Genomic DNA, 25,577 nt, shown 5'->3' on the forward strand with positions numbered 1-25,577 from the left:
AGAAACAAAATATCTCTGCAAGAGAGGAGTGGCTTCAACTCAAGTGACTGGCAGGAAACTCTTTTGCCTCTGCTCCAGCACAAAGCACAATCTGTAGCAGCTCTGCGGCAATACGGTGGGTCTCTAGGCTAACTGTAAAGGATGCAGGAGAGGTTACATAGAGGGGTATGGAGGGAGCGCAGAAGTGAGGGGAAAATTCCTAACCATCTATGTTGCTGTGTTTGTTTTTTAAAAAAAGGAAGGTACTTTCAAATAAAAACACATGAGGGTGAATCACAATTCCATTTTTACTCACTACTGATACAGGAAAACTCCCACCGAAAATTGCCAACAAAAATGTGGGTGAATAAAGACTGAGCAATTTAACTCAATCAAGACAGAGCTGAGAATCTGCAGGAGCTTGGCACAGGTGATTAGAGACCGGTTTTCTTTCTACCCAGAGAAGTCAGTCTTCTTAGTGGGCAAAAGGCTTCCTCACACATTACATTTTTGACTTGTAGCTCAAACATGTTTTTCACACATGCATAAAATGTACAATACTTACACATGTAACAAACACATTTGCAAAATTGCATGTGCTGTACAACTATGTCTACCACAGCTCCCCTATACACAGCAGAATACCACAGCTGTTTCATACGTGAGAGCTTAGACAAATTAATGAGGAATAGCGGTCTAACAACAGTTGTTAGGTAAAAAGAGCCTCCATGTTCAAAGGCAGCATTAGGGTTGCCAGGTTCTTGGCCTGAGACTGATCCTGTATCTTTAAGAGAAGAGAAAGTCAGCCAAGTGCAGGTGTTCTTGGAACTCTGTAATGGGAAAAACCACAAGGTGGAATTCTCCCTCCCCCCTCCCCAACTTTTAAAGATACAGAAGACCTCTTGGAGGCTGGGCCTGGCAACCAAGAAGTCTTCTGTATCTTTAAAAGTTGTGCAGGGGAAAGGGAGAATTCCACCTTGTGGTTTTTCCCATTACAGAGTTGCAAGAACACCTGCACTTGGCTGACTTTCTCTTCTCCTAAAGATACTGGATCAGTCTCAGGCAAAGAACCTGGCAACCCTAGACATGAATGAATGTCAAAGGTCACCTGGAAGATACCTAAAGGAGAGAAAACCAATGTGTTCTTCCATGGTGCCTTAATGACAATGCCCAAATAATATTCTGGACCAGTTTTGTCATAACAGTGTTCACTTTTTTTCAAAAAAAATCTACACTTTCTTGATGACTCTCATGGGTTATTTTTGGACTCTAGTCACTAGAGACAAAGAATACTCTGCTGTTGTTTTTTCATGAAATAGAGACCAGTCAGGGAAGGAGCCCCTCTTCTTGCTGAGAGCATTCATTTATTTATTTGTTTATTATTTAGTATTTATAGGCCACTCTATAGCAGAGTTCTTAGAAAGGCTCACAAGCAAGAAGAAAAAAATAAATAAATTCAGCAGTACTAAGCAAATAACAATAAAAGTACAATGCAGCATTAAAGATTAGCAGGATAAATGTGCATAGCAGCACACTGTGCAGCCACCTCCTCCCTTCCCCCCAAAACACATTTCAGAAGAGCTGTGACTTTTCTCATTATTTAAAACAAAGGCTGAGGACCCCATTCCCTTGTGGCAAGCTTCAAGGGGCTGCATGCCCCGGGTTGGTGGGTGAGCCCGGTGGGTGAGCCCATAGGATCCAATGGATGTGACTCTTCCCTTTGTACTTTCCAGCCATGCGGAAGTTGAAGGGTTCAACACACACACAAATCTCCACCCAGGCAAGCAGGAGGCACTATCACAGTTCAGCCAGGCAAAGGCACTTGAGGAGCGTTGGTGAGGGGGTAGCTTAGGGGGTGGTGGTCCAGAGAGAGGCTTGAGAGCTGGGCACAGGGGACTGGAGGGCCCCATTTGGCTCCTGGGCCTGCGTTCCCTACACCTGATTTAAGAAACGCGGCATGAGCATTCATTCATTTATAGCTTCATCCATCGCCTTGTTAACTTTTCCCCTCTGAGAACTCCAGGGAGGTTTCCTGGTGATAGCACAGGGATCCAGCCAATCTTACACAGCTTCTATTCCAAAGATGCAGAATGCTCTTTTTTGTTTGTTTTAAGTGGGTAGTTGTCTGTCTGAGCTCACTCCAGACTTTGATTTATCCTGGAATATATGAGCAAATCCGATTTTGATGAGAATTCATCTATCGCCCATCCTTGAACAAGATCCACACAAGTAACAACAGTTAAGTCACTCTATAAAGACAAACACATTTACTGGGGCATAAGCCTACATGGGGCAGTTCATGTTTCCCCAGAATAATATAAATCTGGGGAGCTTCAAAGGCTGTTCTACCAGTCTGGGGACACAGATGGAGAATGGAACAGTGCAATGATTAGGTAATATTCAGACTTTTGGAAAGGGGCAATCTCACTAGAGTTACAAAATTGCATCTTGAAGCTGATGCATGTCTCTTTAACACAAGGCTGGTGCCAGGGGTCAGCATCATTGGACAGGAGTCCACTGGCAATCTCTGGAGCCTCCGAGTCCTATTCAACTGCCTTTTCTGAGCTAGTGAGCATTGTCAGGAGGAGAAGAAATCCTTTGTCCCATGCTCCTTTTGTCCCACTTGCTATGCAGTGGGATCCTGTTTTCTCCAGCAAGTAGGAGGGAGGGTGAAGGGACCAAGGGCAAAGCAGACCAGGAGAAGCCAAGACTGTATTGACTCTCCCTCTTGTGCACATTACATTTTTAATAATGTATTTAAATATTTGTACACTGTACTTTTATATGAAATATCGCAAAGCAGTACACAACCGAAAGACAAAACACTACAGTAAAAACAATAAAAATGCCAAACACACATCAGATAAAGCTGGTTGGCAAAGAATCACAGGTTCTAAAGGCCTGTCTGAATAATATAGTTTTAAAAAGATGTCTGAAAGAAAGACAACAGACTCCTGCTGAACCTGTTTTGGCAAGGACTTCCACAGGGCAGGGTCTGCAATACTAAAGGCTCAGTCCCTGGTAAAGGTCAGTTGAACCTTAGGAGTTGGGGAACACCAAAAGTGTCCCATCAGGAGACCTCAGTGATCGAGGTGGAGCATAAGGAATCAGGCAGTTCTTAAGGTACTCTGGGCCCACGTTGTTTAGGAGTTTTTAAATTAACACAAGAACCTTGGACTTGGCCCAGTAGCAAATTGTTTACCAGTGCAGCTCTCTCATAAGCGAAGTTAACATGATGCCAATAGCCTGCTGCTGTGAGCAGTCTAGCTGCTGCAGTCTGCACTAGCTGAGGCTTCCAGACCAGATACAAGGCTAGCCTCACATGAAGCATGTTCCAGTAATTGAGTCCTGAGGTTACCAATTCATGGAGCATTGTGCTGAGGCTATCCTGGTTCAGGAATGATCACTGCTGGCATACCAGCCAAAGCTGGTAGAAAGCACTCCTAGCCACAGAGGTCCCTTGGCCCTCTAATGACAAAGATGGATCAAGGAGTACTCCAAAGCTGTGAACCTGCTCCTTCTAAGAGAGTGCAACCCCATTCAGAACAAGGAACTGTCATATGTCCTGGACAGGGGAACCACCCACCCACAAGGCCTCATATTTCTAGGATTCAAATTCAGTTTGTTGGCATGCATCCAGTCTACCACTGCATCCAGGCACTGGTCCAGGGCTTACACAGCCTCTCCTGACTCAGATGTCATGGAGAAATAGAGCTGGGTATCATCAGCACACTGATGACACTTAATGAGATAACAGCCATCTTCAGGCATATGGGTAAATGCATAAAGATTCTAAATGTGTAGGGTCCCTGAGTGCATATGCACCTGTCACCCCCAAAACATCTATAGGTGTGCCATACCATCCCTTCCTCTCCTGACATTGCACTGTCCATGAAGATCTGATGCGATCTAATTACACTCAGCTGAACACTGTTACAATCGTTCCTTAGATCAGGAACCCTAATAGCACATTTTTCCTGACTGTGGTTTTTTTTCCTAACAATGGTCAATTGAATTTCACATTGAGCACACAAGGGACAAGGTGCTGGGACTACACATAGGTATCCCACATCCCTTGCACATTTTGAGCCCTCACACATTCACCTGACACCTGTACACAATCTCTAGTCTTGAAGGCTATACATGATTTCTCTGATCTGGTTTACTTCTGCACACGCATTGCTCATCTTATAAATTTTGAAGGGACCTGGAGTAGATTGATAGAACTGGCCTGCAACACAGAGCGAACCTTCAACTGGCAGTTTAAATTGTGGAAATAGGCATTAGCTACAAAATGGCTAAAACAGTAAAACAACGCGGACATAATTTTATGGCACATTTTATGAAGGTGTTATTATAGATGTAGTGTTGCTGGTGATCTTCACACTCATCAAAAGCCTTCAAAACCTTTTTTTTAGCAGGACAGGAGTATGAATGGGTATACAAGGGAAAGCATACTATCTTCAGCTCTCCATTCTCCATCACTAGAGAATCAGCAAAATCACCTGAAGGTTGTTGAGAGCCAACACATGTACTTTCGTTTCATTTGATGCATCCTGGTTTCTAACCTCAGTTTCCATGCTAGCTCAGTTGGTTGTCTTCCATTAACGCTAAGTGGGTGATTTTTTAAACAGGAAATGTGTTTTTCCTCCAGTCTCTTTTATCCGCTAATCTCAGATTACAAAGCGCTCATCTCTGTTCTTCCATCTCACTCAGGCAGACCTTCCAGTGTTTTCTCTCTTGCCACAGCATGAAGTACAGCTTTGAGCTGAAAATGATTGTGAACAAAGATTTTAAAGCTTTAATAAACCTGACAAGCCAGTGTCAGATTTTGCCAGATGAAAAGAAGAGCAGTATGTTAAGAGTTACTGCACTATACCCATTTGTTCTGATACCTTTTTAAAAACATAGTTTCTTTTAAAAACAACAACCCTCTAAGGATCTATAGAATACACACTTCCAATGCAAGGCTAATTTTTTAATCCCACTATGGTCAATTTACTGACACCTGGTGTACATCATTTTGCAGTAGTTCAGAGGATGCCATATCTGAAGGAATAAGTACCTGGTGACATTTGTGCTAATTATAGTGTGAGATTATAGGATGGTTTGGTGATCATCACATATATGAGACAAAGTAATTATGATAATGTAAACAGTGGAAGCTGCAGCTAACAAGTGAGAACTGAAGCTAAAGTACCCATTGCCCAAGTGGCAGCTGGTACAAAGTTTCTCCAGCTTAATAGTGAAAGTACAGCTCCTGGGAGGGATGGAAGACTCTGGGTGACTGTTTTCATTCTCTTGCACAACCTGAAATCTCCAAACGAAGGCAGAATCATACTCACAAAATAGGCTGACCAGTTACGGAACAAATTAAAACCATCCATACAATTTAAATAGTATCACATGATCAAAACACAAACTATTAGCAAGAGATAAAGATGGCAGATAATTTAAAAATGATAGAAAAATCAACCTGCCTAGATAAGAAAGTTGTAAGAAGTAGGCAAAAAAGACAGAGATTTAGGAACCAGATGGATATCCTGGGGCATGAAATTCTACAGCCGAGACACTACTGTTGCAGAGAAGGGTCTTTCCCACATTCCTGCTCAAATCGGCTCAGACAGAGGTGGGATGTGCAAAAGTGCCTCTAGTGTTAACCTTGAAGTGTGGAGAACATCCAAATAGATTAGCTTAGTTCTCATGCAGGTGATAAACCTGTGCGTAGGTTGGACTATTGCTGGTGGAGCCTTAGATTATCAAATACTCTTCCAATAAAATAAAATCCCTCCACATAGAAAGCTGGCATGTCAGGACAAAGGGTTCCAATTTAGCCATCTTACTGTTATCTAGTTTTCTATGTGCAGGGAACTTTTCTTAATATGTAGATGAGCATTAAATCATGTCAGCCTAAACCTGCTGTCTGAAGTGATGCAATCCAGGCAGAGATTTACTACTTCTGTGAGAATTTGGTTCCAGATTCTACACAAGGGGCCTTCAAATACAGGTGCATTGTTCGAAATAAGAGCAATTATTGAGAAAACATTCTCATTATGGAAGAAATTAAAGATGTAAAATACAGTTCCAAGCTGACTATTTATATTCTGGTAGAGGAACATAACTTAATTGGCTTTGTATCTTCATTTCACGTAACTCATGTCAGAAACAGGCATTGTCTTGTAGGTGTTTTTTTCTGCTTAGACAAACAATATAAGAGAAGGCTATGGTCACATTCACACTATAAATTTTTCCACCATCATTCTACTTTAAGTAGTCATAGCTTTCCCCCAAAGAATCCTGGGACATGTAGTTTGTGAAGGGTGCTGAGAGTTGTTAGGAGAATCCTATTCTCCTCACAGAGCTACAATTGTCAGAGCAGTTTAACAGTCAGTCCCTCTACCCAGGGAACTCTGAGAATTGTTGCTCTATGAGGGGTCTCCTAACAACTCTCAGCATCCTTCACAAACTATATGTTCCAGGATTCTTTGGGGGCAGTCTGACTTTTTAAAGTGTAATAATAGAGAAATAAATGTATAGTGTGAATGTGGCTTATATGTTACAGGGAAACCACTCCACACACTCCACCCAAGGGGTCCATCTTACATAGACATGATGAGTGTAATTCATGATTAACTGATGCTTTCCTGGGTTCAGTGTAACACAGCATTTTCAATTTCTAAAAACTTCTGAGAACTGTTATTTCTGTTTGAAAATCAGATTTTTAAAGTTACACCAACGATTTTCAGTTATGTCACCTTAGTATTTAATTACTATAATAAAATTATAGTAATTCATATGCCATATGTATCCATATCTGACAAAAAGTTAAATTTTATCTCCCTCTTAGATGTATCTCTTCAAACAAATGAAAGAGAACAGTGAGGGCAAAGGGCAAGAAAATGGCTCACTTTCTGTTATCTACTGTAGTCTATTGCTTTGTGCTAAGGCCAACAATTTGGGGCTGAGTTAAAGTAGTCTCCTAAAATTCTGCACCCTATCTGCAAGTAGCAAATTTAGAAGAGCAGCATTTAACCAAATATTCTTGGTGGGGGAAGAAAATTACCTGAAAATTTCTCAGAAAATTCTAAGAAATTTTGGTTCAGTTAATACTAAATTACAGTACATTGTTTGTTGTTACTGGTCGATGAAGGAAGCCATGAGCTAACGGAGGAAGACTGGGAGAAGTACAGTTCATTGCTTGCTTCAGCAATAATTAAAATATATATATTAAAATGCATTAATCAGTATTAAAACCAGACCCATAGTTACACTTGAAATTCCCCGCTTTATTTGTTGGTGGAAATCTGGGGCACACTTTTGCTGAATATTCTGCAAAGAAGGGGAGGGGCAAAATTTTCCAACACTTCAGCAGAGTCTTGCAAAAGAAAATTTTAAGAAAAATTAACAATTCCCCCCCTGAGAATTTTCAGCCCGGATTTAACAGAACATATCAGGAAGAGAATGAAGAGTAGCCTCTTTTTAGCCATTGTTTCCCAGGAGAAATTCCAGAAAGCCTTTGGGAATGATACAGTAGAGAAAATGATGCACACCTCCTTGCAGCCAGATGCAGTCTGACCATTAACATGTGCTGTATTTCTTCGGATCTTAACAAGAGACAAACCATGTCTTGGAGTCCAAACTGTAACTGATGGCAACTAAATGCAAGTCATGATTCCAGCTGACCATTGAGTTACTGGAGAAAACTGCTATGTACTCTTAAGCACTTCCCCTGGCCTTCCACTTTTGTACTTGCGAAGAGTGAACATGGTCAAGTGTCTCTGCATCCCAGACTTTCCAAAGGGAATTAGTTCCACCAGATACTTGTAGTCTACACACTCTCCTTGTCTCCCCATGTGTTTTCTTTTTATAGGATGAGAGAAGATTAAATTCCGTTTAAAGGAATCCACCATAGCATTTCCCTGGTAGTTTAAGCTTTAATAATTAGCTTCACCTTTTACAGCAGATGTGGTACATAACCACTTTCAGTTAAGTGGTTTTGCTTACTTTATTGTATTACCAGAGTCAGTTGCTGCTTCTGTTTGTCAAAGAGAAAAGATATTGTGATGGCAAATCTGCTCTCAATATTTTGGTTGGTATCAGAGTAGCTTTACTTCCGACCCTAAACTGTCATCAATATTTGAATTATCTTGGTTTATTTTTTTCCCAGCAATTTATTGCTGCTTCAAAATAGTCATGTTATCATTACCACAATGACATAACTGCATGCCAGTTTATTTCACATTGTAATATAAAGTCACTATGTCATATGCATGCAACCATGCATATACATCAGTGTAGAGAAACCTTTATGGCTCCACCGGCCAGATCCTTATCAGGATCTGCCTTGCTAGCCAAATTTTACAAGTGGGAGGGGCTGCCCACATGACATCATATAACTGACAGGTGGGCAAGGTTGCCCACCTGTCAAAATCCCTTGTGCTTTGCTTTTAAGTTTCTGAGATCGGTGACTTAAAGGGGGAGGGGGAGAGACTTGCAAAAGCCTCTTCCAAGTCATAGACTTAAAAGGAAAGTGTGGGGAGACTTGGAAGAGGCTTTTGCAAGTCTCTCCCCCTCCCTCTTTAAGTCCCTGATCTCAGAAACTTAAAAAGAAAGAGTGAGGAAAGTTAGAGGCTTTAAGACTGTTTGAGCCAATGGGAGCACAGGAGCAATCTTAAAGGCTTTGCAAATACTTCTTTGAAGTAACTTGTATACATGAGCTGCTTCAAAAGGTGCTTTTGCATGGGGTTTTAATCCCTACTCAGCTGGCAAGTGGGGATTAAATCATGCTACCTTGACTGTGCAGTCTTGTTTCCTGATGATGGCTTAGCCAAGCCAGAATTAAACCCTGTCCTCCCATCCATCAGCTGATATCACTAGTGATGTCAGCTAATTAGTGGATGGGTGTGGTTTGGAGGAAATGGAGGAGTCAAATGAGAGTCCCTGAAGGGCCGTGATTGGCCCAGAGGTTGGAGATTCCTCACCCCTGGTATACACGGCACTTCCATTATGACCGCTAAATAGTAGCCTAATGAAATAATAATACAGTTCTACATCTGGACAGGAAGGATAAGTGAGGTGCCATTACTAAAACTTCCAAAATCATATAGAAGCCCCCTCAAGAATGCTTAAGCATGCAGAATGCATCCTGAGCTCTAGCCTGAGCTCAAAGAGAAACTATGCACACACCTCTCAGTATAGATTTTGATTTGTTAAAAAAGCACAAAACACTAATCAACCTGGTTTACTTATGACTCACACCGTAGTGGAATTAGTCAGAGCAGAAGAATTTTCTTTTTTAGTTTTCTCATTTTACTCTGAAAGTAGGACAGAAATCCAAATATATGCTGGACTCTCATTCACTCTCATTTTAGTTCATATTCAGACATGGCAGTGCTCTGCCAACACAATTCCTTCTTGAAGGTTAAAACCATAGGACAACTTTTAAAACAAGCACCTTGAATTTAGCCTGGAAATAAATCAGGAGCCAACACAGGTGTTGTAACTCTAGCAAGATGTATCCATACTTCTGTCCCAGTCAGTAATCTAGCTGCTGCATTTTGTACTACCCTCCACTTTTGGAATGTTCTTCATGGAAAGCCTGACATACAACACAAAAATGTTACCTGAGCATGAATGATTATGGGCAGGCCGATGAAAGTTGCTTCATGCCACCAAGGTTACTTGATCCTCTCACAAAAGAAGTGCATCTAAAAAGACTCCAGAACAGATTATTGGAGGGAAGTAAAATCCTGTCCTGACCAGCTAAGCACAACTCCCAGGACATATTAACCATCTACCAATCACATCTCAGCCCTCATCAAGTCTGTTAACAGTCCCCGACACTGGTTGAACACATCAATTGTTTTGCTTGAAACAGATGAAAAGGGAAAATAGATTTGGGTGCCGTCAGAATCTACAGACTGAATGACATCACTCAGTAGTTTGTCACAGATGCTGAGAAACATGAGGAACAAAGTAGGGCCCAGTTGCATTGCCATGGGTCAGAGCAACAGTTTTCCAGTATCTCTTTCTGGAAACAGACATCCAAGTAGGAGCAGAACTACTGGAGCACAATGTTTCCAGCCCCCACCTTGAACACTCCAGAAAGATACTGTTGCTGATGGTGCTGAAAACTGCTGAGCGTTCAAGAGAATTAACAGGGCCATGCTGCTCCTGTCCTCCCTGTGTCAAAACCAGGTCAAAACCCAGATTGAAACAGATTTAGATTCGGATAACCAATGCCATGTCCTCTGGATATTGTTGGACTACAGCTCCTGTTATCTCTGACCATTGGCCATGCTGGCTGGGGCTGAAGCAACACGTGGAGAGCACCACATTGGCCATACCTGAATTAAATAGTGTCATCCAAAAGTGCATGGACTTATATAACAACCAGCTGCTCAAACTGGGTGCCAAAAAAGGGTATATTTGCAATGGGCCAATAGGTGGAACGATTCAAGGCAACCTTTTTTTTTTAAGCAGCAGTCTCATGATTGCTGTTTTCAAGTACTGAAAGAGCCACTAACATAGCACTAGTATAGGAATTGGAATCTGCAAAGGTCAAGCCAGGCACGTTCAACATAACAAGCTGCCTTACGCCAAGACAGACTGTTGGGTCCATCTGTCTTAGTAGTGTCAACATTGACTGGGAGTGCCTCTCCAAAGGCAGGAGTCTTTTCCAGCCCTACTTGGAGATACTAGGGATTGAACCTGGGTCCTTTTGCATGCAATGCATATGCTCTACCACTCAGCTACTTCCCTTTTCCAAACAAACTGTATTCACTTTTCTCATTGGGGCTAGAACATTTGCTGTAACTAAATAATGAAGTTATTGCTGATACCTCTGTTTCGTGTGCATTGCTGGTTATCTGAGACAAGCCATTCCCAGAACTATGTGGAGAGCAATCAGCAAAGCTGGTGACAGCTTGTTTTAGGCATAAGATCCTCTTTAATAGGAAGTTATTAAACAGAAACAGCTGTGTTGATTTCAGCTCCATTCAAAACACAAGGAAGGGAAAACAATCAAAGTCTGACTAATAAAAAGCACACAATGTACAGAGACTTGTGAGGAACACATCATGGGTCTTTTTCTATTTTACAATTAGGAGAGTTGATTGACCTTTTGCCTACACTCTGGTACATCTGGAATAGATCCACTGCCTTGTCTTAAAAGCCAGTGCAAAATTGTCCTGCCAGCTGGCTTGGGAGTGGCGCCCATCTGCACTTGTGCAGAATCTCTGTCAGACCTCCAGGCCTTTTACTAGCATAACACACTAGTCTTCCAGTGTGTAAAAAGAGGTAAATCTAGAGGGCAATTTGTGAGATTTCACTCCTCCTTTGTTTCTTGGGCTTTTTGTAATCATGCTGTGGAAGATGCCATGGAATCATTTGGACTGTGCCAGGTTTTTTACGCTATTCATTCTCACAGCTCCCAATGAGATATTTAAGAATGACTTCTGTTTCTTTGGCAGGTGGTAAAACTGACACTTTCCAGGCGTAGCTTGCAGGGAAAGTGCAAAGCATAGCTTTTCTTTTCTGACACCATTGCGTCTGCTGGGAGCCGTCCAGCGGAGCTGTTTTGAGTGGTCAGGGGTCTTTTAAACTCTGGCCCCCAGGAGGGTAATATAGACCACTCAACAGCCCGGTCAAGAATTTGCACGGCACTTTGCAGATAAAGTTGCTCAGATTCACTCCGACTTGGACGCTAAAATTGATACAGTCTCAGGGGATGTAACTTTGGCTCCTGCTTGTCCAATAATAATGGATTCCTTTCAATTTGTACAGCCCGAGGATGTGGACAAGATCCTTGGAGAGATGAGAGCCACCACATGCCTGCTGGATCCTTGCCCTTCCTGGCTCATCAAAAGTGCCAGAGGGGGACTGGCCGAGTGGGTGAGGGGAGTGGTTAATGCCTCTTTACAACAAGGCAGAATTCCATTGTGCCTAAAAGAGGCAGTTGTACGGCCTTTGTTGAAAAAGCCCTCCCTGGATCCCTCCATACTGGGAAATTATCGGCCAGTCTCCAACATTCCATTTTTGGACAAGGTAATAGAGCGTGTGGTGGCCGCCCAGCTCCAGAGATTATTGGATGAAATGGATTATCTGATTCAGTCTGGTTTCAGGCCTGGTTACAGGACAGAGACAGCTTTGGTCACCTTGGTGGATGACCTTCGCAGAGAGCTGGACAGGGGGAGTGTGTCCCTGTTAGTTCTACTGGACCTCTCAGTGGCTTTCGATACCATCAACCATGGTATCCTTCTGGACCGCCTTGCTGGGATGGGACTTGGGGGCACCGTGTTACGATGGCTCCATTCCTTTCTGGAGGGACGAACTCAGAAGGTGGTGCTGGGGGACTCCTGTTCGACTCCTTGGCCGTTGACCTATGGGGTCCCTCAGGGTTCAGTTTTGTCCCCCATGTTATTTAACATCTACATGAAACCGCTGGGAGAGGTTGTCCGGGGGTTTGGGGTTCGGTGCCATCAGTATGCAGATGACACCCAACTCTACTTCTCCTTTCCACCTAAAGCCAAGGAAGCTGTTCTGGTCCTGAACCAGTGCCTGGCATCAGTGATGGACTGGAAGAGGGCAAACAAATTGAAACTAAATCCAGACAAGACAGAGGTGCTCCTGGTCAGTCGAAGGGCAGATCAGAGAATAGGGATTCAGCCTGTGCTGGATGGGGTTACACTCCCCCTGAAGACACAGGTTCGCAGTTTGGGTGTGCTCCTGGACTCAGCGCTGAACTTGGAGGCCCAGGTCTTGGCTGTGGCCAGGAGTGCCTTTGCCCAGTTAAGACTAGTGCACCAGCTGTGCCCGTTCCTGGAAATGCTTGATTTGACTATGGTGATGCATGCCTTAGTTACATCTCATTTAGACTACTGTAACGCGCTCTATGTGGGGCTGCCTTTGAAGACTGTTCGGAAACTTAAACTGGTACAAAGAGCTGCAGCCAGAGTATTAACAGGGGCTGGCTACAGGGACCATACAACTCCCTTGTTACAACAGCTCCACTGGCTGCCAGTTTGTTTCCGGTCACAATTCAAAGTGCTGGTTTTGACCTTTAAAGCCCTATACGGCCCAGGTCCAGGCTATTTGTCAGACCGTATCTGCCTATACGAGCCTGCCCGGGCCCTGAGATCTTCAGGAGAGGCCCTTCTCTCTGTCCGAACACCCTTGCAAGTGCGACTGGTGGGGATGCGAGATAGGGCCTTCTCAGTGGCCGCTCCTAGGTTCTGGAACTCCCTTCCTAGGGAGGCACGAATGGCCTTGCCATCCTTCCGTCGGCAACTAAATACTTTTTTATTCTGACAGGCTTTTAGGATAGAAGGTGTTTAGGATTGAGCTTTACAAGGCTTGTTTTATTGTTTTATATTATTATTTGTATTATTTTAAATTGTTTTTAGATTTTTAACTGCCTTTTACGGTTTTAAGGCTGTGCATAGTTTAATTGTATTTTAATTGTATGTTTTTCTATATTTTTAACTACATGTAGTTCTATTTGTAAGCCGCCCTGAGTTCCAGTTTGGAAAAAGGGCGGGGTAAAAATAAAGTTTCAATTCAATTCAATTCAATTGCTGGTTTGGATGTAATAGCAAACTATAGCACTATGCAGGTCAGGTATTCTTAAATTTGTGGAGGGGGCAAACCACCCCTGAATGGGAGTAAGAAGGTTTGATGGGGTATTATTATAAGCGCATTTGAATGAATATGGCTGCAATCTTCTCCATGACTGGGAATCCTGAACAGGGCTCATTGTTTGCCTTGAACCAAGAAATGACAGGAGGGTGGCCAGATGTGGCACTTTGGATTTGTCTGTCTGAACCTCTGACACTTTGGATCTCTCTGTCTGAACTTCTGGCAGAGGTTGGCCGTCAGGGCTATGCCCCGAGTGTTTCTGCCTGGCTGGAATGTGTCCTTGAACTCTGATCATCCTTCTTGCTTGCCTGGATGGAGTGTGGAGAGGTGTGTGGAGTGTACGTAGAAATTAGCCTACTGTACACTCTTTTCTCTGCCCACCTTTGCCTCTGGTCCCAACCACCACTGGCATGTGGCCCTCAGAAGGTTGCTCAGAAGGGAATTCGGCCCCCAGGCTGAAAAACCTTGTCTTAGAGCCAAGCCATGATTTGGCGCTACACCTATACCAAACCACTGTTACCTTCACTAAGCTTTTGAACATTTCCCTTTTTTTTTTTTTAATCCCACTAACTTTATTATTCCCAGGGCTACATGCAAATGGTCACCAGTCCTGGGGGGCCTTCACTTGAGAAGTACATGCCCTGGATAAAGGGAAATACAGAAATGATATTCCCAAGGTGTAGGATGCCAGAAAAGTGCTTGGCATCTGGCTATTTATTGTGTGCTGTATTCTTGAGATGAAAAACAATAAGGCAAATACAGACAGTGATAAATGGTCATTAAGGAGACAGCTACATGGCACCCGAAAGGGCTTGCAAAGCCCCTTCAGTAAAGAAGACTATACACTACACAGGGCACTGTATACTCTGCAATGTTATATAGAGAAAACCCTTTAGAACTGACCATTTCACTGTTCCTTTTTAAAAAGCAAGCATTCATTTCTAATGGCAAACAAATTAACATAAGCCATTAACATAACCCGCATTATGGCCCATGCCCTTGCCAACCTCCACACTTGCACGATTAGCTTATGTTGTATGTAGCATTTGACATACTACATTTGAATTTGCGTTTGAATGTGCCCACTGCTGAATTAACTGGGGGAAAACTAAGAATAAGGTTTAGAAAGTACTAGAGATCTATTATTATAGATAATGAGCCTGAGCCATGAAACCCCTCAGGACAAGATTGGATGTCTGAAAGATGACATGAGACCTTGGTTTCTGCTTCTGTTATCTCTTTCACAGCAACAGCTATTCCATCTTCTCAGATGTCACTATTTTCCACTGCCCTGGATCTTGCTGAGGAGGTGACTGAAGCTGAAGAGCAATGCCTGGACAAATGCCATTCAGGAAGCCTGTGGTTTACCCACCATTATTCTACAAGATATTGCTTTCTTGTTCTTTCTCCAGGTTCCCTCAGCTTCTCCCTTGTTTTGGTGCTTCAGAAAAGATCTGATAACAATGGTCAAGATCAAGTTAATCTGATATGAAAAGAAGCTCTAGCAGAGTAGGAGCTGCATCCCCACGGTTTTCTTTCCCCCACCCCCCTGCTCTACTAACACATGGATGAGAAGCCATATGTCTGGGGCATATGTTATGGGTCCTTCCTTCACAAGTATCTCCTGATCCCCACCCCCAGTGAAGTTAATAATGTCATGGGAAAGAACCACAGTAGTCCTCACACACACATGTGGTTCATATTGCATGTCAACTGGGGCAGCACAGAAAGAGGCCACATGGAAGCACTGGCCACATACCTGCAGTAACATGAAATGTCCCCAATTCCAGTGTGAAGGGAAATAGAGGTGGTGTGAATGAAAGCATGAGAATTCAGGATGAGGAGGAGAAACATCAGAAGAAAAGATGGGTTAGGCATGAGTAATTCCAGTCCCATGCACCTCAACACAGGGTGCCATTGTGGGAAGGTACGGTGGCCCCAAGCAGCAATGGGCAGGCACTTTCTACTTGCCCACAGTAGAACTCTCATGGGACTGAGTGTGATGGGTGGTCCCACAAGAGCTTGGTTGGGGGGCGGGGAGGGGGGTAGGGCAAGGCCTTAAAGGCCATGGACCAGCTCCAGTCAGGGGCCATTTTGATCACTGGCCAATGCCTGATGGTGGCATCCCAACTGGCTAGTTGGGGACAAACATCCTGACAGCAAGGGCTTTTGGAATGAAACCAGATCATGCCCTACTGCCATGCCAACCCTGCTAACTTGTTGTAACTCAATAAAATTGTTGCCTGTTTCACCTGTAAATGTTGTTGGCTATATTTATTCCCTGTGGCTGGTGGGCACAGCCTGTGACAACCTCACAAATGCATTAACAGGTACTCTGATCACTCAACAACAACAGCTTCCTGTTCCATAGGTCTTCCATAGGTGGATGAAACTGAGTCTGCAGTCAAACACACTTGGTGTAGACTCTCTCACATTCTTATGTGAAACAACACCATGACACACAAGAGAGAGTATATTTATATATAAAAGGATGGAAGAACTCCAAAACAGTAAAATGAGGTTGCTGACTAACTCTTGCAGAGGAAACTAGAAAACTAGGGGAAAAGGAATGGAATGGAGTGTCCTGGAGAAGGGTACAGGTGGCTGACCAGCACCCTGAACAGGAGCACTCAATACTGCAACATCTGTTGGAGGTCCCACTTGTATGATAATACTGATCACTGCACAAAAAGCATTTGTGGAAGAAACTGAGGGTGTTTTGGCTTCTATCTATCTATGCATGTATATATTTTTCACAATGTAATCAATTATTGCATGATCACTTGACCATTTTAATCTCCATGTGTTAATTCTCTTCACAAGCTTATTGGTACATAAACATATTCGTCAGAATACACCTTTAGTTGATACTTAAAAGTTATCTCTCACAAGCGATAAAAATGTTTCCGAGTGACAAACTGCCTACTTCCAGCTACTACTACTGCACAGTAAGAAAGAGTTGTTCATACTCATGGTTTTATATACTTGGAGTGAAATGGCAAATGTGGAGAATTATATGTTTGTTTTAAAGAGAATAAAAATGTGATTAATGCAGTTATGGCTAAGAAAACTAAAATAGCATATTCTGTATAAAGGGGGAAAGGTTGGAGGCAATTCCAAGTAACACAGCATCACAATGTCACTCCAGCTTTCTCTTTCACTGTGCTGAACAAGCATTTCCAAATCAAAAGAGTAATTAACATTGTGTTACAATTAGAGCACTAGCAAATATCAAAGCCTTAACCTTGCATTAGCAAAGATCAGTGCAAAAACAGGACTTCAAGCCTATCCCCGAGTCCTGGTGTTGACTGGAAAAGCAGATTCTGAGGGCAAAGCTTGACGGTACTGGACACCAGGGAGCTTGACAATGGAAATGTTGCACAACGAGCATACTTGCTGACCATGTCAGCAATTGATCCAACAACAGTGAGCTTTTGGGAAGCCAAGAAGGGACTTCATCTTTGAAAGTAACCTCAGCTCAGATCTGCTGCCATTATTTATTCTGAGTTACTCTGGGTGACCATTAATGCCTGCGGCTTAGAGATAAGAAGTGATCCTTCTGGAAAAACTAGATACAGTAGACCAAGCTTGCAGCTCAAGGTCCTTACTGATCTATGCGGGCTCAACATCTCCACAGACCATACTAGCGGTTTGGAGAATGATTATGAAAGAGGACATGGCAGATATCACGCAACAGCTGCTGATTCCAGGTGGCACAACTGCAATCTGGGAAGTACAAGAATTGTAGCTTTTAGAAAAGCTAGAAACTGTGCAGCATGATAACAGCTGTTTTATACAACCTTGCCTAATTCACCAAAAATAATTTTAGAAACCCCTTACATTGTACAGTTAGGTTTCAGCTTGTATTACATGGGTTTTAGTCAGCTTACCATTACCTACATAGCATTCCTAAAGCATTTCACATGCATCTGTCATCTTTACAACACTGTAAGGCAGGCCACTATTATTATTATATCCATATTATAGATGGAAAGGCTGAGATAACAGTGGTTTGTCAAAGGCAATTCTATGCCTTAAAAGATATTTGAATTTGGGATTTTCCAAATCATAACTCATTCTCTTAACTCATTCTCATTACCTTGATCTCTTTCTGGAAGTCAAAGTCAGGCAGACCCACTTTTTAATTGGAGTATATATTCCACATGTACTTCCACTTTTATTCTGACAATGGACAGCAGGTTTTCCCAATGTTCATAACACCAAGGGGGTGGAACTACTTCTTTTTTTAAAAAAAAATAGGGCTCTGCAAACTGGCACCCTTGTGCTGATTTCTCTCCTTCCATAAAGTGTAGTAACATATCCTGAAATCATCACTTAGTGCATTTCTGAGCCCTGCTCCACTCCCCATCATTGGCTATTGCTGATACGATGGCATTCAAAACATGTATTAACTTCAAAGGAGGGGGAGAAGAAGAACTTGAGATAGGGGATTCCTTTTTTGACAACAGTTCTATTTTATTTATTATGTATACCCCACCTTTCCTCCAGTGTGCTCAAGGAAGCATACATAGTTCTTCCCCACCTCTGCCTTATCCCACAACAACCCTGCGAGGTAGGTTAGGCTGAGAAATGGTGATTCCTGGCTCAAGGTTTGTGACTGAGTGGGGATTTGAACCCGTGATTCCCTGAGTCCTAATCCAGCACTCTAACTGCTATACGGCTCTTCTCACAATGTATAGTAGGGCCCCGCTTTACGGCGCTTCGCTTTACAGTGATTTGCTAATACAGCGGTCTCAATTAGACATAAGTAGACTAAAGCCCCACTCATACGGCGCTTCTTCCGCTTTTACGGCAGTTTTCGGGCATCGCGCACCATTCTATTCAATGGGTTCTGCTTTACAGCAGTTTTCAGTTTACAGCGGGGTCCGGAACATAACCCGCCGTATGAGTGGGGCCCTACTGTATGCAATATGAAACATGTATCATCTCAAAGCCAACAAAATAGTCCAAAGATTGCTTCCGTGTGGTTCTATACTGTAGTGTCAGTTCTGCTTATATTACTGACAAGGTTCATTGTGTACCATTCTGTTCACAGTCCTTTCTCCCTTGCACTCTTATTTAAACATGGGGGGGGGGCTGTTGAAAGGCAGAGATTCAAACATCAGCATAAACTCTTAATATCTTCTCCTGCCTTTCTCTCCAGTATGTGTCTGCTATTTCTTCTCTTTGCTAGGTTGCATGGGAGCCACAGCCCATCAATTTTTAAAATTTAAAATATTTATATTTCACCTTTCAGCTTTTTTAAAAGAAATAAATCCAATGCAGCTAAAAATTCTATGACTAACTCATTGTTTGATATGTATCTCATAGAAGAATGTAAGGCAGTTCGTCTGTACATGCTCAAGATTTATGTATTTTTAATGGGAATGGGGTAAGTAGATAGGTATGCAAACACAAAGTGGGGTAGATCAGGGAATTTTTGCTATACCAGTTTATGGAAGAAAAAGTAGCATGAGGACATTTCAGTGTGTGGGCATGGCATCATGCACTTAACTACATAAGTATAAACCCTTCCTGAGGTTAGCATTTGTTATTAGCACAACTAAAAGCAGGAAAAGAAAACTCGCCCTGTGTCATCCTTTTGCAGTAGCTGGTGATTTGTCCTGCAGAAGCTGTTTATCATGCTTTCTCCCCCGCCCCCCAAAATCTCAGGTTGACAAAGGAGATCATCTAGCCAGGCATTTTATCACAGCAGCAAAACTATCAAGCATTTCTTTTTAAAAAGTTATTTTTAAAATGTAATAAAGAAATCAGTGTCCTGGAATGTAGGATCGCTGGATTTTTTTTTTAAAGGGACAAATATCGACGCAAGGCCTGAGCTCATTTTCTTCAGGCTGACACTAATCCTCCCATGCCATGCTGCATGGTCCTGCATGGTCAGTAAGGAGGGAATCCCTTTACTTAAGTATGTCTGGCAGGGGGAAAGGGTCAAAAAGATGTCACACTTCTCTGGTCATGCCCTGTGCTGTAATTTCCATCTCCATGAGCGTGAGATGATACAAAAAACAAGTTCAAGCTGCCTCAAAGTCTCCGCTAATCCTCAGTATATCATCCTATAAACCCTACTGTGGTTCAAATAATGGTTACATTTTTAAAAAGTAAGTATGTGTGCTGCTGCTAAGGAAAAAATATGATTTTCAAGCATTTCCCAGATTAAACCTGAATTTTGCTTTATTTATCAGACTCAAGCTGTAAGATATCCAAAGTAGGCTTTGGATCTTAGAAATATAGAAGGAGGCTAGGCTAAACTCTTCTCCCTGTCATGCTAGTTTTCTGCATGGAGACATATTGTTACATGGGGAGCATTTAAGTAGTATAGCCCAGGAAAAGGTGTATTTGTTTTATTCATAGAATGCATTTATAAACTACTTTTTTCCACAATGAGGTCTCAAAGCAGTTTCCAACACAATAAACCACCACAACAAGAAACAATATAAATAACATCAGCAAACAGCAGTAGCATAATACAGACAATCCTAACCTCCTCCAAAAGCCTGGGAGAATAGATGTGTTTTAAGTAGGTGATGGAAGCCACTTGTGCCTCCAGGTAGAGGAAATTCAAGAATTTGATACCATTTTTTCAGAAGGCTCTATCTCCTTTCCCCACACAGCAAGAAACATCAAGGGACGCACTCTGCTGATCTGAGAGTCCAGGCTGGCTGATACGGGGAAAAGTGCTCCATCAAGGTCTTAAGTCCCAAGTTGTTTAAGGTTCTATGTGTTGGCACCAACAGCTTAAACTGGGCCTAGTAACAGAAAGGAAACCAGTGCAGATCCCACAAAATAGGTGTAATACAGGTTCCATACCACAGCACTAGTCAGCACTGTAGTGGTATCATTCCTCACTAGCGGCAGTCTCTGGACAGTGTTCAAGGGTAACCCCAAGTAGAGCACATTACAGTAATCAAGATGGGAGGTTACTAGACTATGCGGGTGGTCAAGCTATCCCAATTCAGGAATGACTGTAGCAGGTGAACCAGCCACTTGGGACTTCAAATACAATGATGGATCTAGGAGCACTCCCAGACTACATACCTGCTCCTTCAGGGGAAGTGTGACTCTATCCAGAAAAGGTCAAATACACTATTCCCAAATATGAGAACTATCTACCAACAGCACCTCTGTCTTGTTTGGGTTCAGCCTCAGTTTCTTGGCCCTCATCCAGCCCATCACTATCTCCAGGCACTGGTTCAGCACAGCCACAGCCACATCTGGTTCAGATGGGATAGATATATGGAGCTGGATGCCATCAGCAAATTTGTGAAATTGAACTCCAAACGCTTTGATGACAGCACCAAGCAACTTCATATTGATGTTAAATAGCATTGGGGATAGATAATAACAATGATTTCTTTTCTTTTTTTATCAGGGTTGGTAAAATGTTGGTAAAGTGTTTTATGTTTCATTTTTGTTGCTCTGACAATGTAGAAGCAGTTGTAGAACATGAAATGATGGTGGGTGTGGAGGAAGAAGAGAAATGTTCATTGTGTGCTTCACATTGTGTGCTTCACATTGTGTGCTTACACAAAGCTGTGTGAAGCAGTCCCTCCTCCTCACATTAGGCCCAAGGTCTAAAATTACCTACCTGCACCACTCCTCCTGGAGAATAAAAATACATGTTCTTCCGGAAAGACACTGCCTGGGGCTTATGCTGGGAATATCAGAGTCGAAGGCTGGGACCTATCCTAATGAGCGACAACTGTGTTCCACCTTCCAAAATGGAGGCCCAGGTGTCACTGTTGATTTTTAAATAGCGCATGGATCATGAAGACTGAAAAATATTTTCTTCTGCTGACAGATAATTCACATACAATTGCCTTATGCCAAGTCAGATCACTGGTCCAAGTAGGTTAATCAGCCTTTCCCAACCTCTGGGTCCCCAGATGTTGCTGGACTACAGTTCCCATAATTCATAGAATCATAGAATAGTAGAGTTGGAAGCGGCCTATAAGGCCATCATTTCTGCACAATGCAGGAATCCAAATCAAAGCATTCCCGACAGATGGCTGTCCAGCTGCCTCTTGAATGCCTCCAGTGTGGGAGAGCTCACTACCTCCCTAGGTAATTGTTTCCATTGTCGTATGGCTCTAATTCCTGACCACTGGCTATGCTGGCTGGGACTGATGGGAGTTAAGAACATAAGAACATAAGAAGAGCCTGCTGGATCAGGCCAGTGGCCCATCTAGTTCAGCATCCTGTTCTCACAGTGGCCAACCAGGTGCCCAGGGGAAGCCCTCAAGCAGGACCCGAGTGTAGTCCAACAACATCCAGGAACCCAAAGGCTGGGAAAAGCTGATTCTACAACACAGGTTGGCATCAGCTTCCCAGAGTTTTTCAGTTCTAGCACTGCCTGGAACACTTCTACATTAAAAGCAAGTGCTCTATCCCCAAACTACAGTCCCTTCCTATATACTAATTAAGGTAACACTGGGATATTCTGTGCAACTTGCTCAAATCAGGTTCTCAATAGTGTGATCTCACTTGAAAGCATTCTGTAGTAAAAAAATAATACTGGCACCACTAAGCTAATGTTTGTATATGATCACCACAAAGCTGTGTATCAGTAGAGCCTTATGCTTCGCTGCTGATAAATCCTCAAAACAGGTATATAAACAAAGGCAACTGGATACCCCAAAGGCTGCTATGCAAAAGGAGGTGGTGGTAGTTAAACAAACAATCCTATTAATATCTGATCCACACAAACACACAGCAGGAAAAAGGGGTGGAGAATTAAAGCCTGCCAAATGGAAAAGGACCGAAGTCATTAGGGAGAAAAAATATGGCCCAGCTTCTGAGAGGGTGCTACAGCCAATAAAGAGTAAAAACAAATGTATAAAAGCCATATAAAACAGCTTTAACAGCTGCCTCTTTTCATGTGGAAATATGCCTTGATGGGGGCTTTATGTTTAAAGGAGTCACGGACAAAAAGAAAAAAAGAAATGAAATGTGGAAACATCATAAAAGTAGCACTCATGAGGCCATGAAAAACAAATGGAAATTGTTATTTGTTTTTCCTTTAACCCCTTTGTATTTTCAGTCCCTGCCCCAAAAATAGGGCACTAGGAAAGGTCAAGTTTGAAATGTCATCAGACAATCCACCCAGTTGCCTGCTTCAAAACAATATTTAATCATTATGCCCCACCCTCTTAAAACACCAACAGGTATCAGTCAAACTGAGTACAGCCATCTCAAATGATGTCTGAAGCTGCATATGTTACAGAGCTGTGTGTAGGAGCAGATAACTGAAGACAACAAAAATTAATCTGGGGCTATAATGAACAAGAAGGCAAATGTGGCAGCAAAGGGCATTGCCTGATTAGAAAAAAAATCGGACCACAGAAACAAGGATTCTACCAGGCATCAAAGCTTTCTTTCATCGCAGTGCAAGTAACTGAGCAATGAGAACAGGGAAGCCTAGCTCCAGGAAGACCTATATTAAGGCAACATTGCACATTATCTCAGGGAGGCATTCTGCTTTGACTTCCAGCATGATGTAGAGTTCATGATGCTTTACATTCACAAGGGTCCAAACAAGACTCCGAAGTGTTTGATTAAAATGTAATCAAAACCTCTCTGAGGCCCAACCTGATGAGTTACTTAATAGAAACCTAGTACGGAGACAGCAACACCTCCTGAACCAAGTGTGATAAGAGTACTGGCTTCATAAAGATGCCACTGTGAAACTGTCCCTCCAGTGTGGGCAGAGAGAGACTAGCAAGAGGGACCACTTGAGGGAAAGTGTTGTATACTATAAATACACAAAAAGAAGATTAGAAGCAATTATTAGGACAGCACTCAGCTTCCCTTGTAAATGCACAAACAGATTAAATGTGCACCAAGAGTTCAGAGCTAGCAGTGAATATGATCACTACAGGAATAAGGCTTTGTACTTACTCTACATCTTTTATGTCGGGATCTCAAAAGAGCTTTTAGAATATTAAGGTTGCAACCCTACACACTAGGGGAGTATGGGAGCAAATGTCACTGAACACTGAACATGTCTGAACTAAGACTTACTTCTTAAACACATGTAGGATAGTTCAATATGTGATTAAACATGAAATGCATGCCTACATAGAAGAAGGGCCTATTTAAATAAGTAGGACTAGCTCTCAGGTGTGTGCATGAGATTGCATCCTAATGCTTCACAAAATCACAGAATTGCTCACTGAAATGCTGACAGCAGTAGCTTAAAACAGCACAACCATCTTACAAAGCTATCAAAATGGGATTCACCCAAAGTGGGTTCATCCTAGAACTGGTGGTACTTGAGAGGAGGAAGCACTAAATAGTGCTGTGTCTGTGTAAGTCTTTGCAGGAAGCCCCACCAGCAATAAATCATGTCATGCTGGAGGTCACACTTCTCTTCTCAGTATAAACGGATAAAACAGAAATGCTGACGTGGAGACATGGACTTAATGAGGAATCTGAAAGAGCAAAGCTGTGAGAAGCAGGAGAGTGGAGAGAAGGAGAGGGACTGACAGGATCTATTCCATCCTGCTTAGAGTGAGATGTTTGGGGGAACAGAGATAAGAGGGTGAAGCCTCCAAAGCAGTGTCCAAAAAAAAAAAAGTGAGAGGAGAAAAGGGATTTGGAGAGAGGAGCCCTTACACTTTGAGCAAATAAAAAGGCATCAGGAATCAGGGGCTAGGACAAAAAGTCATAGTGGCAAGCCTATAACATGCTAAAGTCAAATTATTCTCAGTTTGCAGAATGTTCACGCAATCTTTGATATCTGTTTAACATTTGACAATATTTGATTTCAGCATACGAAATTAGATTTCAGTATTTGATTTTTTTTTCAGTTGACATGGAATTATATTTAGTGTAGGGCAGCTGAAATGCAATGGTATTTCATATATGACTATGTTTGACATTTGTCATACAATAGAAAAGTTTTAATATGCAGTTGTGTTTATCTGACTTTTATTTAGCACATTTTTATTATATCCTTACTGCAAGGAGATCAAGGTAGTGTATACTGGGTATTTTGTAACTGCCATTGGCTATAAGTAATAAAAATCTGACTCACTGAATATCTGGTATTTTAACTATCCTCACAACAACCCTCTGAGATAGGAATGGCTGAGAGAAAGTGATTGCCCAAAGTCAGTGAGTTTCACAACTGACGGAGGTGTCCCAGACCAAGTCTGGTACTAAGTCCTCTTTACTGTGACTGTTTTTAGAATGCTTTTACAATTCTTTTTATTTGGTGTGTTTTGTTGTCCTGGGCTCCTTCAGGAGAAAAGACAGGAAAGAAATGGAATGAATAAATAATAAAATACACAACACTGTTTCACAGTGACATGCACTGGTATTTAGTATCTGTCAGCACCTGATAGATAACATACAATGGTATGCAGTATTTGACAGATGATAAATATGAGCACTCATATCTGTTTTCCAAAATGAAAACAATCAGAAGATTACCTGCAGCATTTAACCTCTGAATTTTCAAGTAAATTTCACATTTCAGATGGTGAAATTTGATTTTTAAATAAATTTTCAATACTTCTGAATATAGTCCCAGCTATAATATGGACAATTATATTAATAACTGAGGACATTCCTATGCCCATCACCCCACATAACCTATGCTAATTTTGTATCCGCTTTAGATATGAGTACATCTGACTATGCTTCATGTCATAGACTGGGGAAACCAACCTTGAACATATTATGCCTGATTGGACCAGTAGCTCTTGACAGAATGTTCTTATCGTTAGATAACCAAACTCCAGCATATGAAGAATGCATTCTCTAAACTGACAGCAGCAGAAGAGCTGGTGGCCCAGAATTCTTAAAAGGGTCATGTACAACTAGAGAAGAAACTACAACTGACTGGTGAGTCACAAAGGGATTTCAAAAAAGGGAGCTTTGATTAGATGCTTATCAGGCTGGATCTTAAATACCCTACAACAATTGTAGTAATGAAAGAATAA

General features: G+C 42.2%; 2 long non-coding RNA genes across 2 annotated transcripts in view; one reads left to right on the plus strand and one right to left on the minus strand.

The window, feature by feature from the left end:
• Positions 1-31: 31 nt before the first annotated feature.
• On the plus strand, positions 32-15,617 carry LOC133377172 (uncharacterized). The gene is made up of 3 exons (XR_009760640.1): positions 32-115; positions 307-409; positions 14,862-15,617. It is a non-coding gene; the product is annotated as an uncharacterized LOC133377172 (long non-coding RNA).
• LOC133377169 (uncharacterized) overlaps positions 1,260-25,577 on the minus strand; it is an 82,970-nt gene continuing 58,652 nt past the window's right edge. The window contains exons 3-4 of the long non-coding RNA XR_009760634.1: positions 4,485-4,747; positions 1,260-2,136 (exon numbers count right to left, since the gene is read on the minus strand). This is a non-coding gene — a long non-coding RNA (uncharacterized LOC133377169). The remainder of the gene's footprint in view (positions 2,137-4,484; positions 4,748-25,577) is intronic.

The sequence above is a fragment of the Rhineura floridana genome, chromosome 2 (assembly GCF_030035675.1).
Source record: "Rhineura floridana isolate rRhiFlo1 chromosome 2, rRhiFlo1.hap2, whole genome shotgun sequence".
Classification (NCBI taxonomy): domain Eukaryota; kingdom Metazoa; phylum Chordata; class Lepidosauria; order Squamata; family Rhineuridae; genus Rhineura; species Rhineura floridana.